This window comes from Dasypus novemcinctus, chromosome 8 (assembly GCF_030445035.2).
Source record: "Dasypus novemcinctus isolate mDasNov1 chromosome 8, mDasNov1.1.hap2, whole genome shotgun sequence".
Taxonomy (NCBI): domain Eukaryota; kingdom Metazoa; phylum Chordata; class Mammalia; order Cingulata; family Dasypodidae; genus Dasypus; species Dasypus novemcinctus.
In genome coordinates this window covers 45793787-45811402 of record NC_080680.1, presented here as the reverse complement: position 1 = coordinate 45811402, position 17616 = coordinate 45793787, and the positions used below count along the sequence as shown (strand labels likewise).

The window sequence follows — 17616 nt, the reverse complement described above, 5'->3', positions numbered from 1 at the left end:
TGTGTTTGAATTTTCAGGGGTTGAGGCCCAGTAATATCTTTCAACTCATGCCTGACTAGTGAACTGTGCTTACTTTATATATATTGGTGTTTGAAATTCTGATTAACAGTAATAGTGATAATATTAACAATGTGCATTTATTATATCATAACATAGCATGTGTCAGGCACTGTGTTAAGTGTTTTCCACACCAAGTCTCAGTGAAACCTCAAAATAGCTCTATGAGTTATTTATAATTGTTGATTTAACCGATAAGAAACTAAACTCTAGAAAGGATAACTAACTTGTTCAGGGTCGCCAGCCAGTGAGGCGTTTGGAATGTTACTTTGAGTAGTAACTGGAAGTGACTCTAATTATAATTATGGTAAGAAATGCTTTATATACTTAAGGGATAGTGAACTCTCAGGGTCAATACACTTTGGAATTCACATTAAAAAATAGTGCTGTTTACCCCTCCACTTTTTTACTTTCTGCCTCCCTGCTCAGCTTCCTGCCTCACAGTGCCTCTTCTGAACCTACATGGTTGGAACATGCGTGGGCATGGATAAGGTGTCAAGGACAAATGTTTAATTTTCCTGTCTGGCATTGCAGCTTGGTCTGGATGGTGCCAGAAGTGGCTGCAGATGTCCCTTTCAGATCTTGGTTGACAATTACTAAACTAAGCTAATAACCTGTTTGAGAATGGTGATCTGGGACTGTTTTAACTTCATCTAATCATTTACCCAACAAATAATTATTGAGCTTATATTATGAGTGAGCCACTGTTCTGGGGACACAATAGCCAGTAAAACAGTCTTTGCTCTCAAGGAGTTGGAGGATTCAGACGGATAAATGGACAGTTAAAATAAAGCAGAGTAAAGGCTATGAGAGGATATACTCAGAGAGATACAGCAGTGTGTGAGAGGGGTTCCTGTCAGTGCTTGTTGAGTGGATCTGGGAGGAGAGAAGGATATCTAGGTAGTCAGGTGTAAAATGACTTTGCAGTCATGTGAAATGCATATTGTGTGTGTTTGTGTGTGTGTGCACATGGGAGGGAGGGTACTGTCTGTAACTTATTCTGGGTAGGGAGAAAAGCATGTACAAAAATGGAGGGGAGAGATCATGGTGTGTTTCATAGACTTCCACGTGGTTGCACTTGGTTAGATCATAGAGAGCAAGGGCTGTAGTAAGCGATGAGGGTTGAGAAGAGTGGACGCCAGACGCAGGCTCGTGAATGACATGCTGGGAGTTTGTATTTATCTTGCAGACACTGGCACCTGTTGAAGCGTTTTAACCTTCTTGATTAGTCAAGGCTGACATTCTCCTTGACTTTTGCCATTACTTTCCCATGCATTATCGGCAATGCTGTGACCCAGAGGGAGAGGTATGGAAGGACCTGTGTCTCTCTAGGCATCATCGTGTTGGTTTCCATGGTGACTGAAAAAATGTTTTCTAAGCCTTGAGAATGATTATACCAACTCTCAGGAACCCAACACTGATGTGTACAGGGGATCTATGTTACCTTTGAATTGTTACACAAATGAGCATCTGACTTGATGGCTGGGAATCTCTGATGAGAGCCTCATGAGAAGTATAAATTTGATAGTAGTGTTTATATTACTTCCAGATTGAATTTTGCTCTATTGAAAACTCAAATAACAATGACTTTAACATCACAGTTCTCCCAAAGAGTATGCGAAGGTCACTGGGTACCACATGAATTCTTGGGGAGCCAGGGAGTAGTTTAAATTTTTAAGGGAAACATAGTGATGTGGAACATTTATTGATCACCAGGTGAACTGTTTGTTACCTTGAGGAAGTTCACAGTTTCAACATTAGATAGCACTGTGCTCCTTTGGATGAGGTCGTATCTTTATGAAGCTGCGTTTTCTGTGTTGTGATAAAAAAAAACAAACACAAGTTAAAGTCAGCATACAACATGAAATGAAGGAGGTGGTGTCCAATCTTTAAAGTTAGAGGAGTCTTGCAGTGTGCAATTGGAACACACATCTCACTAGTAATTGTTGTTAAGAATGAAATAAAACATTATTTTTCTTTAAATTCATTTGTATTGTTTAACAGCTAATAAATTGTTGGTACATAAATATCTTTTAAGTTGTTTATACATGACCACTTAATATTTGGAACTGTTAGGTGTTTTGTTTGGCCTGAGGATACCTTGAGATACTAAGAATGCCATGAACTGAGTTCATTTGGGATCCCCTGACATGAGATATCTGGAGTGGTTCATTGTTGCTAATGGTTGGCAGCTCAAAAGTATTAGAACCAAGGTCATGAAGAGTCTCTTAATCTTTCCCATTTGGTTGAGAATGGCTGCCTCAGCCTCAGCCCTCCAATTTGGCTTTGGAAAGGAAGGAGAAATGAAGAGAGACAAAAGAAAAAGACAGAAGGGACAGCTCCCCTTAATCTCTGCCTTTTAAATGGCTTTCCCAGGAGCCACACCAGCTATTTCCACTTAAATTTAATTAGCCATCTGTTATGTAATTTATTTCTTTAATGAAAAGTCATCTTTTGTCTAGAATTTATCTTTTCCTTTTTTTTAAAAGATTTTTACCTTACACTGTGTTACATTACCTATCATTACATTATATTATATTGTATTTCAGTTTTTAGCATTTTACCACCTTTATTTTGTCTCTCTCTCAAGTAATTTGAACCACTTGAAAGTGAGTTGCAGACCTTGTGAAACTACCTCCAAATTCCTAATCAAGTGTCCTCTAAGAACAAGGATGTTCTGGCTATATAATTAAAATATATTAATCATAACCAAGAAATTTATCTTTGATACAGGTATTAATTAGATATAGTTACGTCTTAAAATAAAATCCACATTTAAATCAATTTTGTTAGTATTTGCTGTGTAGTACATATATTAATATTTCTCCACTTATATCCCAAATACCTTTATAGCAGTCTCTTTTATTTTCGACACGGAATCTAATCAAATTCATTCATTATATTTGGTTGTCATGTCTGTTTAGTCTCCTTAAATCTGGAATGACCTCTCCCTATGCCTTTTCTTTGTGTTTTTTAATGTGGATATTTTTAGAGTTCAGGCCAGTTCTTTTGTTACACAAACTGATTTTTCTGATCTTACTTCATGACTGGATTAATGTTAAACATTTTTGGAAAGAGTGTTATGTAGATGATGTTGTTCACTACTGTGGTGGATTGAATTGTATACCCCAGTTTGGTCTTGGGTTGCCTTCTGGTGGGTGTGGATCCATTAGAAACAGCATGTCTTCAAGATGTAGCCCAACTGAATCAGGTTGGGTTTTTAATACCAATTGCTGGAGTTTTTAAATAGTAGAATGAAAGAGAGAGAAGCCAGGGGGAGCAGCCAGATGCTAGAAGTTAGTAGAACCCTGAAGAGAAAGGAGAGGATGCATCATGTGCACTGACAAGTGGCAGAAAAGGCAAGGACCAAGGATTGCCAGCAGCCAGCTCCAGAACACCACAATCTTCTGGGAGAAAGCATTGCCTTGCTGATGCCTTCATTTTGGACTTCTCATAGCCTCAAAACTGTGAGCCAAAAATTCCCACTGTTTGAGCCAACCCATTGTATGGCATTTATTTTAGTAGCTGGGAAACTAAAATAATTACCTACTGCATGACGTCAGGAAGCAGACTCCTAGTTTGTCCTAGCATTATAAATGTCCTTTTCAAAATCAGTAGGTTTTTGAAACTATCCAGTTCTCCAACAGACTTCTACTCCTTTTCTTTTTTTTAACAAGTTAATTTATTGATACGTATTAATAATACAGCATAAATCCTTCCAAAGTGTTATCTGGTATAATCACATAGTTGTGCATTCATCACTTCAATAATTTTTACAGCATTTTCATTATTCCAATGATAATAATAAAAAGCAAAAAAAAAAAACCAGACAAAGAACAAAAAACTTACTACCTCTCAAACCTGTTTTCCCTGCCATGCATAACTCGTATTCTGTTTCCATCTCCCTAGTTTATTTGTATTTATATTTTGTAAAAACAGTCTTATAAAGGCAATATTACCTATATTCACATTTCTTTATATATATATATATATATATATATATATTTAAGATTTATTTATTTCTCTCCCCTTCCCCCCCCACACCAGTTGTCTGTTCTCTGTGTTTATTTGCTGCGTCGTCTTCTTTGTCTGCTTCTGTTGTTGTCAGCGGCACGGGAATCTGTTTCTTTTTGTTGTGTCATCTTGTTGTGTCAGCTCTCCGTGTGCGGCACCATTCCTGGGCAGGCTGCACTTTCTTTCACGCTGGGCGGCTCTCCTTACGGGGCACACTCCTTGCATGTGGGGCTCCCCTACGTGGGGGACACCCCTGCGTGGCATGGCACTCCTTGCGCGCATCAGCACTGCGCATGGGCCAGCCCCACACAGGTTAAGGAGGCCCGGGGTTTGAACCACGGACCTCCCATGTGGCAGACGGATGCCCTAACCACCGGGCCAAGTCCGCTGCCCATATTCACATTTCATATGATGTTTCACTGTGTTATAGAGTCCCATGTTACATTTTTTGTTCTCTTTTTAGTAATATTCATGTCCTTAGACTTTCCTTTTCAACCATTGTCATAGCACTGCTAGTTACAAACACTATGATGTACTTTCACCATTCTTTTCATTTCCAAAGATTTACAAACAACCTTTTTACCAATTCTGCACAGATTAACCCTCAGCTTTCCATTCTCTACCCTCATTCTGTTCTCTGGTGACCTATATTCTAATTATTAATGCCACTGGTTTACACAGTAGTTTATAATAACACAGTCATACAGTATTTGTCCTTTTGAGCCTGGCTTGCTTCATTCAATATGATGCCCTCCATATTCATCCATGTTGTCATATGCTTCACAACTTCATTTCTTTTTATAACTGTATAATATTTCATCGTGTGTATACATCTCAATTGGTTTTTCCACTCATTGCAACAACATTTCTTGTAATGGTTTTAGCATCCATTGATGATACTTGTCTGAATCAGTGATTATGCTGTTTACTCAACAGCGATTTCCTGGTTCTATCATTCCCATGTTTATTTGCTGATATTATGCTAGAAAGAAGAGCTTCTCTCTCTTTTTATTATAATAATCACTGTAGACTCATGGATTCGTGGATTCTTTAAAAAAATTTCAGTGTGCTATAATTCATCAGTACTATTATTCTTTGTGATGCTTATATTGTCCTAAATTTAGCCAGTGGAAGCAACTTCAAGACAGTTCCTATGTCCTTCTGGCATGTCCCCATTAAGTACTTCCTTGCTTTCTGGCATGACAGGAAGTTTCCAGCTTACCTTGTACCTTCCCTGCCTGGACAGATCTGGAATCTGTCATTTTTCCAAGGAACTCAGGCTCCTGTCAGGGGGGAATAATATTAGGAAATATAAGTTGGAAGGGTGTCCTTTTTACCACTGGGGCATCATTATTTCTAGGCCTTTTCCCTATTAGGAAATATATTAGAAAAAGACGATGATGAGTTTCTGTTAAAATCAACATTACAGGGTTCTTTCTCACATTTTTTCACTGCACGTTTGTCAGTGGGAATGATGGTTTGTTTATTTGCTCTGTCCTAACAATACAGAAAAAAAGTTTAGTTTTAGATGTAAGTTTCTAAGGTAGTAGAAATTAGTTTTATAATTGATTGTGTACTAAATGTACATTTTTAATGTGCTGAGATAAGAGTGTAAAATTTATCTGAGACACTGAGTGTGCATGGAGGGTGTTCTGTAATGGGCAGTATATTGACCTTGGTAGGATTTGTGAGCAAAAGGTTCTGGTTCTATTGTACCAATAATGGCGTTTCCCCCTGCCTTCTACTCCAGCAGTTACACATTGTAATTAGGCTGGTTGAAATGTATTTTTCAGAGCATCTGGGAAATCAGTTTTATGATCCCCACTTTAAGCACATTTGACACAACTATTTAAATATTTAAGACAATTACACATTTGAAGTGCCCTGAGGACCATGTAATTGGGAAGATTTTTATTATAAAGGCTTTTATATTCCTTCAGGGCCTCTAACATTTCTTGTTGGGCTCTACTGTCCTTAGAGACAAAGGAGTTAGTTATTCATTAGCATTTGTGGGTTATTCATTATTGTCGGTCAGTAAAAGCAGAATAGCATCAACAAAAGACACGAAATTAATTTTGATTAAAAAACTCTTTTATGTCTCTTAAGACTAGTGTTTCTTGTAAAGAACTGATGTAAAAAGAATAATCTAGTGTGTGAACTTGGGAGGTCTAAATATTCATGTACTTATAATACATTGAGTTTTATTTTTTTATTTGTTGCTCCTTACGATTGTTTAATTCAATTGATTATAACCTGGAGCTTAAGTTAAAGCTTGATCCCTCACTAGGCCAGCTAGCTTTATGTTTTCATCCACTGCCACATCATAAATTAAAAAATTCTGCCACTGATTTAAAATATTGCTTTCCTATATTATTCCTTGACTTAAGCTTGTCCCTGGAAAAACAACAGGCAATGAAAAAAACCTGCTGACACCAGCCAGAGCACCATGCTGAATGCAGTCATGTTAGAAACTGGAGCAAAAATAGTACTTGAAGTCCCATATTTTGGAAGAGATGCAGTTAATATATTAGCTAAAGAAAGTTGGAACAAAATACTTGATTACTTTTAATTTTTTTGCTTCTGTTTTTTAATCATTTATTTTTCCTTACACTTGCGATGTGGCTTCCTGCAGAATTAGAGCAAATAGAGTTAATATTCCATAAAGGTTCCAAAAATAACAAACCAACCAGGGACCAAAGGCATTATTCCACTTGAGGTAGCCAGAGTTTTTGTTTAGTCTCCCCAACAAGGCAGGTGAAACACAGTGTTTACTTTTGTTTACTCTCTGGGCTACACAAGGTCCAATTTGTGTGATTTATTGATGTTGGGTGTAAATTAAATTGATGATGGGTTTCCTAGTATTACTAAATGCAGACATGATTTGCTCCAGTTATAAAAGCTGTTTGTCAGTCTCATAACATTCCTACTTTAAAAGAGCATATTTTGAGACTTCCAGGAAGATGACATCAGAGTAGGTAGGTAGGGCTCAATTGTCTTATTAAAACAAAGAAGGAAGGGCAAAAATTTGTCTGAGGGAGCTGTTTTGGGGATCTGCAGACCACAGTAGAGTGCTGCACATCAAGCAAGAGGGCAAGGGTCAGAGAGACAAATCAAAATGAAAACCACTTGTTACTATCCCCCATGGCCAGGAATGACACCCATCCCCCACACTCAAGGTGTACAGCCTGGGTAAGACCCGTGGCTTACTGCAACCAAGAGGGGAAAAAGGTGGAGAATGGTTTCTCTTCAGTGAGTTTGGCCAGTAGAGCCCACTTTGAATCTTGGCTCTGGTCAGACCAGATTCAAGGGAAAGTGGAGGCTGATAGAGACATCTTCATGGAAAGATGTAGAGAAGACCACTATCTGCTGGCAGGTTCAGAAACTGCAGGAAGTAAAACTGCTCTTTGGAGTCTCATACCTCAAACTCCTTAGAACTGCTCTGTATCTTATTAGTGAGTGCTTTGCCCTATTTTCGTAACTGAAACTGGACAATTTTAAAGACTTGGAATAAATTGAACCAAAAATCAAAGAAGAGCCGTGAAACAAAAACACTAGGCAAAAGAGAGAAATTAACTGTCAGAGTAAATTCACCAACATAATCAGATTCCTAGACATAGGCAAAAAACTACAAGCTATACTAAGAAACAGGAAGAGATGGCCCAGGCAAAGGAACAAATCAAAAATTCTGAGAAGACACAGGATTTAAGATGACTAAACAATGATAGTCACATAAATCTCATAAATCAATTCAAGGAGTTGAAGGAAAATATTGCTAAAGAGATAAAGAATATTAAGAAGACATGGAGTGAGCATAAAGAACAATTTGAAAGCCTGCAAAGAAAAGTAACAGAGTTCATGGGAATGAGAAATACAATGGATGAGATTAAAATACCTTAGAGGTGAGTGGATGTAGCTCGTGTGGTTGAACACCTGCTTCCCATGTATGAGGTCCTGGATTCAATCCCTGATATCTCCTAAAAAAAAAATACATTAGAGGCACATAAGAGCAGGTTTGAAATGGCAGAAGAACAAATAAATGAAATTGAGGACAAAATATCTGAACTTGAAAAGACAGGAGAACAGACAGAAAAAAGAATGGAAGAAAATGGAACAGGGTCTCAGGAAATTGAATGACAACATGAAACACACAAACATATGCGTTACTGGTGTCCCAGAAGGAGAAGAGAGTGGAAATGGGGCAGAAAGAATACTTGAGGAAATAATGACCAAAATTTCCCAACCTTTATGAAAGACATAAATATCAATATCAAAGAAGGACTGCACACTCCAAACAGAATAAATCTCACTAGACCTACTTCAAGACACCTACTATTCAGAATGACAAATATCAGAGATAAAAAGAGGATTCTGAAATACTGAGAAAACAAGAGAAAACAAAGCATCACATACAAGGGAAGCTCAGTAAGACTAAGTGCTGATCTCTTATCAGAAACCATGGTGGCAAGAAGGGAGTGGTATGATGTGGTTAAGGTACTGAAAGAGAAAAACTGCCTGCCAAGAATTCCGTGTCTGGCAAAACTGTCCTTCAAACATGAGGGTGAGTTTAAAGTCATCACAGATAAAAAAAAAAACCTAAGAGAGTATGTTGCCAAAGACCAGGTTTACAAGAGATACTAAAAGGAGTGCTGTAGTTTGAAAGGAAAAGACATGGGGTAGAGACTTGGAAGAAATGAAGATCATGAGTAATGGCAAATCAAAGAGTAAAAAGATGTACAGTAGTAACATATGACAACATAAAGCCAAAGGATAAAATGGACAAAGTAATTCATGCTATTACAATAATAATATTGAATGTTAGTGGCTTGAACTCCTCAATCAAAAGACATAGACTGACAGAATGAATATAAAAGAATATGTGCCATCTATATGCTGTCTATAAGAAACTCACCTTAGATGTAAGGACACAATCAGGTTGAAGCTGAAAGGTTGGAAAAAGATATTCCATGCAGATAGTAACCAAAAAAGATCTGGAGTAGTGATACTAATATCAGACAAAATAGATTTTAAATGCAAAACTGTTATAAGAGGTGATAAAGGTCATTATATAGTAATAAAAGGGGCAATTCATCAAGAAGAAATAACTATAGTAAATATTTATGCACTTAACCTGGGTGCCCCAACATATATGAGGGCACTTGCAAAACTGAAGGGAGAAATAGATGTCTCTACAATAATAATTGGAGACTTCAATACTCCATTCTCAGCATTGGATAGAACATCTGGACAGAGAGTAAATAAAGAAACAGAGAGCTTGAATAATATGATAAATGAACCAAATCTAGCAGATATTTATAGAGCATTGTACCCAAAACAGCAAGATATACATTCTTCTCAAGTGCTTATGGATCCTTCTCCAGGATAGAGCATATATTAGATCACAAGACAGGTCTCAATAAATTTGAAAAGATTGAAGTTATACAAGCACTTTCTATGATCATGAAGGAATGAAGTTGGAAGTAATAATGGTTGGAAAAGGGAAAATTCACAAATATAGAGATTAAACAGTACACTCTTAAATAATCAGTGGGTCAAAAAACAAGTTGCAAAAACATCAGTTAATATCTCAAGACAAATGAAAGTGAGAAAACAATGTATCAAAACTTATGGAATTCACTGAAGGCAGTACAAGAGGGAAATTTATAGCCCTCAACACTTACATTAAAAAAGAAGAAAGAACTAAATTTGAAGACCTAATCACACATCTGGAGGAACTAGAAAAAGAATAGCAAACCCATCCCAAATTGGGTCAAAAGAAGAAATAACAATGATCAGAGAGAAATAAATGAAATTTAGAACAAAAAACCAATATAGAGAATCAACAAAACCAAAAGTTGGTCTTCAAGAAGATCAATAAAATCAATAAACCCTTAGCTAGACTGACAAAGAAAAAAGATGGGGAACATCACCACTGACCCCACAGAAATAAGAGAGATCATAAGAGGATACTATGAAAACTGTATGCTAACAAACTAGACAACATAGATGAAGTAGATACATTCCTGTAAACATTGAGCAAGCTGTACTGACCCTGGAAGAAATAGAAGTCCTCAACGAACCAATGACAAGTAAAGAGACTGAAGCAGTCATCAAAAACCTCCCCCAAATGAAAAGCCCAGGACTAGATGGCTTCACAGTTGAGTTCTACTAAGCATTCGAAGAAGATTTAATACCAATCTTATTGAATTCCTCCAAAATATTGAACAGGAAGGAACACTACCAAACTCTTAATTTAAGCCAACATTGCCCTAATATCAAAGCCAGATAAAGATACTACAAAAAAGAAGAAAATTACAGACCAATATCTTTAATGAATATAGATGCAAAAATCCTTAACAAAATACTTGCAAACCAAGTCCAAAAGCACATTAAAAGAACTATACACCACATTTAGGTGGGTTTTATCCCAGGTATGTGAGGATGGTTCAACACAAAAAAACATCAATTAGTATAATAAACCACATTAATAAAGTAAAGAAGGAAAATCATATGATCTTCTCGATTGACACAGAAAAGACATTTGACGAAATACAGCATCCTTTCTTGATAAAAACACCCACAAAGAAGGAAGGAATAGAAGGAAGCTTTCTCAAAATGGTAAGTGTATATTTGAAAAGCATGTAGCTAACATTTTACTCAATGGTGAAAGAATGAAAGCTTTCCTGCTGAGATCAGGAAAAAGATATGGGTGCCCACTGTCATTACTGTTATCAATATTGTGCTAGAAGTTCTAGCTACAGTAAGTAGACAAGAAAAAGAAGTAAAATCACCCAGAGGAAGAAAGGAAGAAGAAAATCTTTCGCTATTTGCTGATGATTGGATCCTATACTTAGAAAATTCTGAAATATCTATAACAAAGCTCCTAGAACTACTAGACAAGTTTAACAAAGTGTAAGGATACAAGATTAATATGCAAAAATCTGTAGTATTTCTGTACACTATTAATGAACAATCTGAGGAGGAAGTAAGAAAAAAATTCCATTTACAATAGCAACTAAAAGAATCAAATATTTAGGAGTAAAATTAACCAAGGACATAAAAGAATTGTATTCAGACAACTACAAAACATTGCTAAAAGAAACCAAAGACCTGAATAAATGGAAGGACATTCCATGTTCATGAATTAGAAGACTAAATATTGTTCAGATGTTGTTTCTACCTAAACTGATTTACAGAGTCAGCACAATCCCAATAAAAATTCCAAAAGCCCTTTTTGAAAAGAAATGGAAAAATCAATTATCAAGCTTATTTGGAATGATAAGGGGCCCCAAACAACCTAAAATGCCTTAAAAAAAAAGAACAAAGTTGGAGTACTCTCACTTCCTAATTTTAAAGCATACGCTTAGCTACAGTGGTAAAAAACAAACAACAAGACAGCATGGTACTGGCATAAAGATAGGCATATTGAACAATGGAACTGAATTGAGAATTCAGAAATAGACCCCCATATCTGTGATTTTTGATAAGGCTGGGAAGCCTATCCACCTGGGCCAGAACAATCTGTTCAACAAATGGTCCTGGGAGAACTGGATATCCATATCCAAAAAAAAGAGGACCTCTATCTCATACCTTATCCAAAAGTTAACTCAAAATGCATCAAGGACCTAAATATAAAAGCAACGACCATGAAATTCCTAGACGAAAATGTAGGGAAACATCTTCAAGATCATGTGGTAGGTGGTAGTTCCTTACACCTTATGCCCAAAGCACAAGCAATGAAAGAAAAATGTAAATAAATGGGACCCGGTTAAAATTAAATACTTTTGTTCTCCAAAAGACTGTCTAAAAGTAAAATGTCAGCCTACTCAATGGGAGAAAATATTTGGAAACCACATATCCAATAAGGGTTTGATTTCCATGTTATACAATGAGATCATACAACTCAACAATAAAAAGACAAGCAACCCAATTTAAAAAATTGACAAAAGACTTTAATAGACATTTTTTTCCAAAGAGGAAATACAAATTGTAATAAAGCACATGAAAAAATGTTCAACATCACAAACTACTAGGGAAATGCAGATGAAACCTATAATGAACTATCATTTCACACCTCATAGAGTGCCCATTATTAAAAAAAAAAAAGAAAACCAACAGAAAATGACAAGTTCTAGAGAGGATGTGGAGAAATAGGAAGACACCTTCACTGTTGGTGGCAATATAGAATAGTGTAATCTCTGTAGAAGACAGTTTGGTGGTACCTCAAGATGCTGAATGTGGAACTCCCATATGATCCAGCAATCCCGTTACTAGGGATATATTCAGAAGAATTGAAAGCAAGCACTCAAACTGACATTTGCATACCGATGTTAGTAGCAGCATTATTCACAATTGCTAAAATATTATAACAACCCAAGCGTCCATTAACTGATGAATGTAAACTATAATCCATGCTGCATAGCAGTGCTCCAAAATGTATTCATCAAATGCAATGAATGTGCCACACTGATGAAAGAGGTTGCTGATGTGGGAGGAGTGGGAATGGGGTAGGGAATGGGGTATATGGGAACCTCTTAAATTTTCCAGTGTAACATATTGTGTGATCAATGTATCTTAAAAAAAAGATAATGAAAGATTAAAAAAAAAGAAAACAGGACGTGACCACACAACTCACAGAAAATGAAATATAAGTAACCAGTAAACAGGAAAAAAAAGTGATAAATACATACAATGGAATACTATTCAGCTGTAAGAACAAATGAAATTGGGATGCATCTAACAGGATGGATGAACCTTGAGGACACTATGTTAAGTGAAATAAACCAGACACAAAAGGACAACTATTTTATGATCTTGCAGATATGAATTAAATACAATGAGTAAATGTATGGAGGTAAACTCTAGAGTATAGATTACTAGGAGATAGAATGTATGTTGAGAATGGGAGCTGATGTTTAATGTATGTAGAATTTTTAATAAGTCTTATTATAAAAGTGTGGAAGTGAATAGAGTGGATGTTAACACATTATAGTGAGTATAACTAACACTACTAATTTATAAATGTGATTGTGGCTGAAAGGGATAGTTTAGGGATGTAAATGTCAATTGTAAGGAAGCTAGAGGATAATACAGGGATTGAATAACATAGTTATTTCAATGGTCGATGAAGATTGTGGCTAATAGTAAAAATATAAGAATGTTCTCTTACAAAGTGTTAAGAATATGGTGATACTTGGGAAAATCATAACTGATATAACTTATGGATGATAGTTAACAGTAATGTACTATGTTTGTGGCAATGGAAAAGAAGAAATTATATCGATTGTAAGGGACAACAGTAGGGGGATGTTTGAGGATTTGGGGTTTTTCCCTTTGGAGTATTGAAAACATTCTAAAATTGACTGAGGTGATGACAGCCCAACTCTGTGATGAAAATGAGAGCTACTGAGCATACACTTTGAATGGATTGCACAAGGCATGGGACTGTATAACAGTGAATCCTGTTGTGGGGATGGACTGTGGTTAACAGAACAAATATGAGAATGTTCTCTCATGAACTGTAACCGATGTATAATACTACAGTGTGTTAATGATCAGGTTGGTTGGGGGAAAATGCACCGAATGTAAGATATGGGCTGTAGTTAGTAGTAATATATTGATGATATTCTTTCATAGTTTGTAACAAATGTTTCACGACAATGCGAGGTGTTGGTGGTGGGGTGCTGTATGGAAGCCCTGTATAATGATATGCATATTTTTTTTGGTTAGTTCACAACTTTTACTATATGCTTGTTTATGTATGTACATGTATGAATAATTTTTTTTAAGTGAAAAGAAGAGCATATTTCATTCCCCCCTCTCAAATACTAGTACGTGAAGCTGTAATGTAACATCCATTAATCACCAATAGCCTTCTCTAAGAAACAGGAACAGGGACAGCCTTAGGCTTCTACAGGGCTTTGTAGTTCACATACTTTTATATTGATTATTTCAGGTTATTTGAACAAAGGAATAGCTCCGTTAGGCAGAGCAAGTGTAATTGGCCCCATTTTAGGGAAGGAGAGACTGAAGCTCAGTTTGCTAGAGAACTCATTCTTCATGACCTGTGTGGGTTTACATTGACCAGGACTCCACAATCTGAGAGCACCTGTTACAGGAACTCTGAGAAATCTTGGCCCTGCTTTTCATTAGAGGTCAAGGTTGCTGCCATGCCTGGAAGAGTATACATTTAAAAACTTAAAACCATTCAGGTATCATTCTCACTGATGAGATGAGGAAGTGGCCTTTTGCTCCTCTTTTGGAAAATTGGACTTGACAGTTTTTCAGCGATTGGTCCTCCTGAGCATGGAGGGTGTAGTCTGCTTGGGCAGAAACGAGGCAGCCTTTGAGTTTATGACCACCTGAGTGACATCAGTACACGCACAGTTCCATGCTTCTGTCTGTATGAAGTCTCTAACACCAGCCAGGTAGATATCATGAATATAAATAGATTTGCTACTTTAGAACTATCAGATTTTTAAATACACAGTGGATCTTGACATGTATTTAATACATATTTTCATGCCTGCCTTATTTGACTAATGAATGAAATAGAAGGTCATCATTGCCTGTGACATAATAAACAAATTAAAAATGAGGAGACTTGTGGTATAACACCTTGCTACTCAAGTATTGTGTGGGACCAGCAGCCTTTGCGTTCTCTGGATACTGGTTAGAAATGCGCAGTCTGAGGGCCACTTCATTCCTACTAAACCAGAATCTGCATTTTAATGAGATGTTCAGGGGATTCATGTTTACAGACGGTATGGCATAGTTCCAAAAGGTACTGTTTAAAAGTTTGGAGTTTAATGCTCTATCATTATTCTCTCAACACTCCTAATTTTATATTTGTGTATTGTAAGTGAAGTCTGGTGAGTCATTGGCGCACGTGCTGGGGGCCTGGAGTCATGGTTAATGCTTGGTCCCACTTCCTGCCAGGATGGGTTCTCAGCAGCTGGCGCCCCTCCCCTCCCTTCGCCCAGTGACCACTGTTGCCCTTATTCCCCTAGTGTGGTTCTTGATACTGGCATGAGAGGGCTGGGTTAGGTGCATTTCTCCACATGCCAAGTCATAAGGTGGGACCTGCACTTGCCCTGTGAGTATCCCTGTGTCCAAGGGATCAGAAATTTAAATAGCAAATAACAATTACCATGACAAGTCAAGAGAGAGACCAGAAAAGAGAGGAAAAAGCTTTTTCCTGATTTTTAAACAAAAGGTCCAGTGTTTTCATTTTATACAAATTATGTAGTTAACCTTGCAAATGAAAAGTAAAATTTGAGAAGCACTGGGGAAAGAGCATGGACTCAAAAGACGCACAATCCAGTTTTGGATTTGCTGGCATGCAACCTTGAGCAAGCCACTTTACCTCCCTGCCTCAGTTTCCTCATCTGTAAAATGGGCAGAGTCTAGGCAAAGGGCATACCCAGCCGACTCTCCTTGAGCAAGAGCATATGTAGGGCACCTCTCATCTTTGGTTTTGTTTCATCAAGCAGATAAACAGACAAAGCTGGATGTTACAGACTAAGGATGGGATGGAGGAAGAAACAGGTTAAAATGGGACAAGAAGGCCAAAATCTAGGTTTTCAATTCCATGGGAATGGATGGAAAGCAAGAACCAAGAAGCTGGAGAAGGCAGGGATTGGGGTTTTTGATAGAGGGAGGAGGTAAACCTCAGAGAGTTACACGGATTGTACTTACCCACTTGGTGAGAATACCAGGCGTGTTTGAGATGGTGGAATAGAAAATGGCATTTGCTTTAGAGGGTTCAATTAGATGATAAACGTGAAAATGTATTTTAAATTGTAAACTGCCATAGGCATGAAAAGTATTGCTGTTCCCAGACTACAAATCTGTGTGAGGCAGAGGAAACCACAGCATCTGCTGCTGGATGAGATGTCCTTGCTCTGCCACCCTTTTTGTTCATGAGATTTATCCTTTGAAATAAAGGTTGACAGCTTAGCCATAACTCCCAATCTGGGCAGTATGGAAAGCTGCGCAGTGTGTGTACATAGAACCTTAAGTGTTCTGTTTTCCCAATTTTTGGGCCCTGCTAATAATTATCACTGGGATTATCCTGGATGATCTCAAATGCAGCCAACCTACATTTAGAGAAAATTTGAATGAATTTAGATTCAGAACCTTACCCAACCCACCTTAAGGTAAAGTAGTTTAACCTACTTGATAGGATTAGCTTCGTAAGTTAATAGCAAAATTACTTCCTTGGGCCACTGAGTGATTATTAGTATATCATTATATAGAACACATAAGTTTCTGATTTTTCTAGGGTTGAAAAATAAGGTAGCTGGCAATTATTTAGCACTTTCTCTATTTTAGCACTGTGTTTAGCTTTATATATCTTATTTTAATCTTCAGCAGACCTTGAAATATCTTGATTGAAAACATGAGGAAAGAAGGGCTTTAGAAAGATTAAGAAACTTATTGAAGAACATACAGTGGAAGATCTGGGGATCTGGGGATTCCAATGTCTGTTTGACTCCAGAGCCCTGAATATCCTTATAGGAAGTTGTTTTGGTTTTTGGCATAGGATTTGCCTCCAAAGACTAGGTTCTTGGCAATTGGGAATAATTTCCTGAAAAATACATTATGTTTAACATAAATTATCTTTCATTTGGTGGTTTCGTGTCTGGTGTGTATTTATTTTGAAAAGAACAATGAGCTGAAGCAGAATAACCACCACCAAGTAAATTGTTGCAGGTATTTGTGCTGATATGTGTTAAAAGTGCTCCTCATTATTTGCTCAGGATGGTGATATTGGTAGTAGTCAGGTAGGCAATGAGAAGAAGAAAAAGAAGATAGGCTAATGTGTTTTGAGTAATTATTTTGGTTCAGCTTCTGCACTGCGCAGGCCTGCTGAGCAGCCAACTAGGACACAATTTGCAAGGCCTTGTGCAGTGTCCCCAGAGCTCACTTTTTCCTATCTCTCTCATAACAACTCAGTGTATCATTGGGTAAGAAAATTCAGGCTTGGAGAGGTGAAGTGACTGAGCAGTGGTCATGACTGTTATGTGGCAAAGCTGGGAATCACAGCCAGCGTCTGTGTGAGACCAGAACCTTGTGTCTTAACCATCCTGCTATATATATGTAGCATTATGGGGAGCAAGGTAGGAGACCAGTTCTTCCTACCGCCAGCTTTCTGATTCACCAGGTATCTTTATCCTGACTCTTTGGCTTGTGGGTAACTGTAGCCTGTTTTTGCTAGCTTGTGTAAAAGGGGGTTTATTAAAAGGAACCAGGAGTTTTTCATGGTACCCAGGGAGAATATAAAACCAGGTCTTTTGAGGGACATGACCTTTTATCTCTGCTTCTTTTCATTCTTACATTCTTTCCTTCTTTTCCTTGAAGACTGTTTTATTCTTCTTTTTAGTATCTGTGGCCTTCACATGGCTTTCTTTCCCAGCCCCAAACATGTAATGTTCTTGGAACTTCTGTGCCACAAGCCAACTGTGTGTGGCCTCCCAATCCCAATTTCAGTTTCCTTGGAGACAGAGTCTAGTTGGTCCAGCTTGGTTCATCCAATTAAGGTGGGGG

The 17616-nt window shown here is 37.4% G+C and overlaps 1 protein-coding gene across 3 annotated transcripts in view; it reads left to right on the top strand.

Annotated features, from left to right (window-relative positions):
* Positions 1 to 17616, top strand: part of GLIS3 (GLIS family zinc finger 3) — a 501464-nt gene that overhangs the window by 15280 nt on the left and 468568 nt on the right. The window lies entirely within an intron of this gene.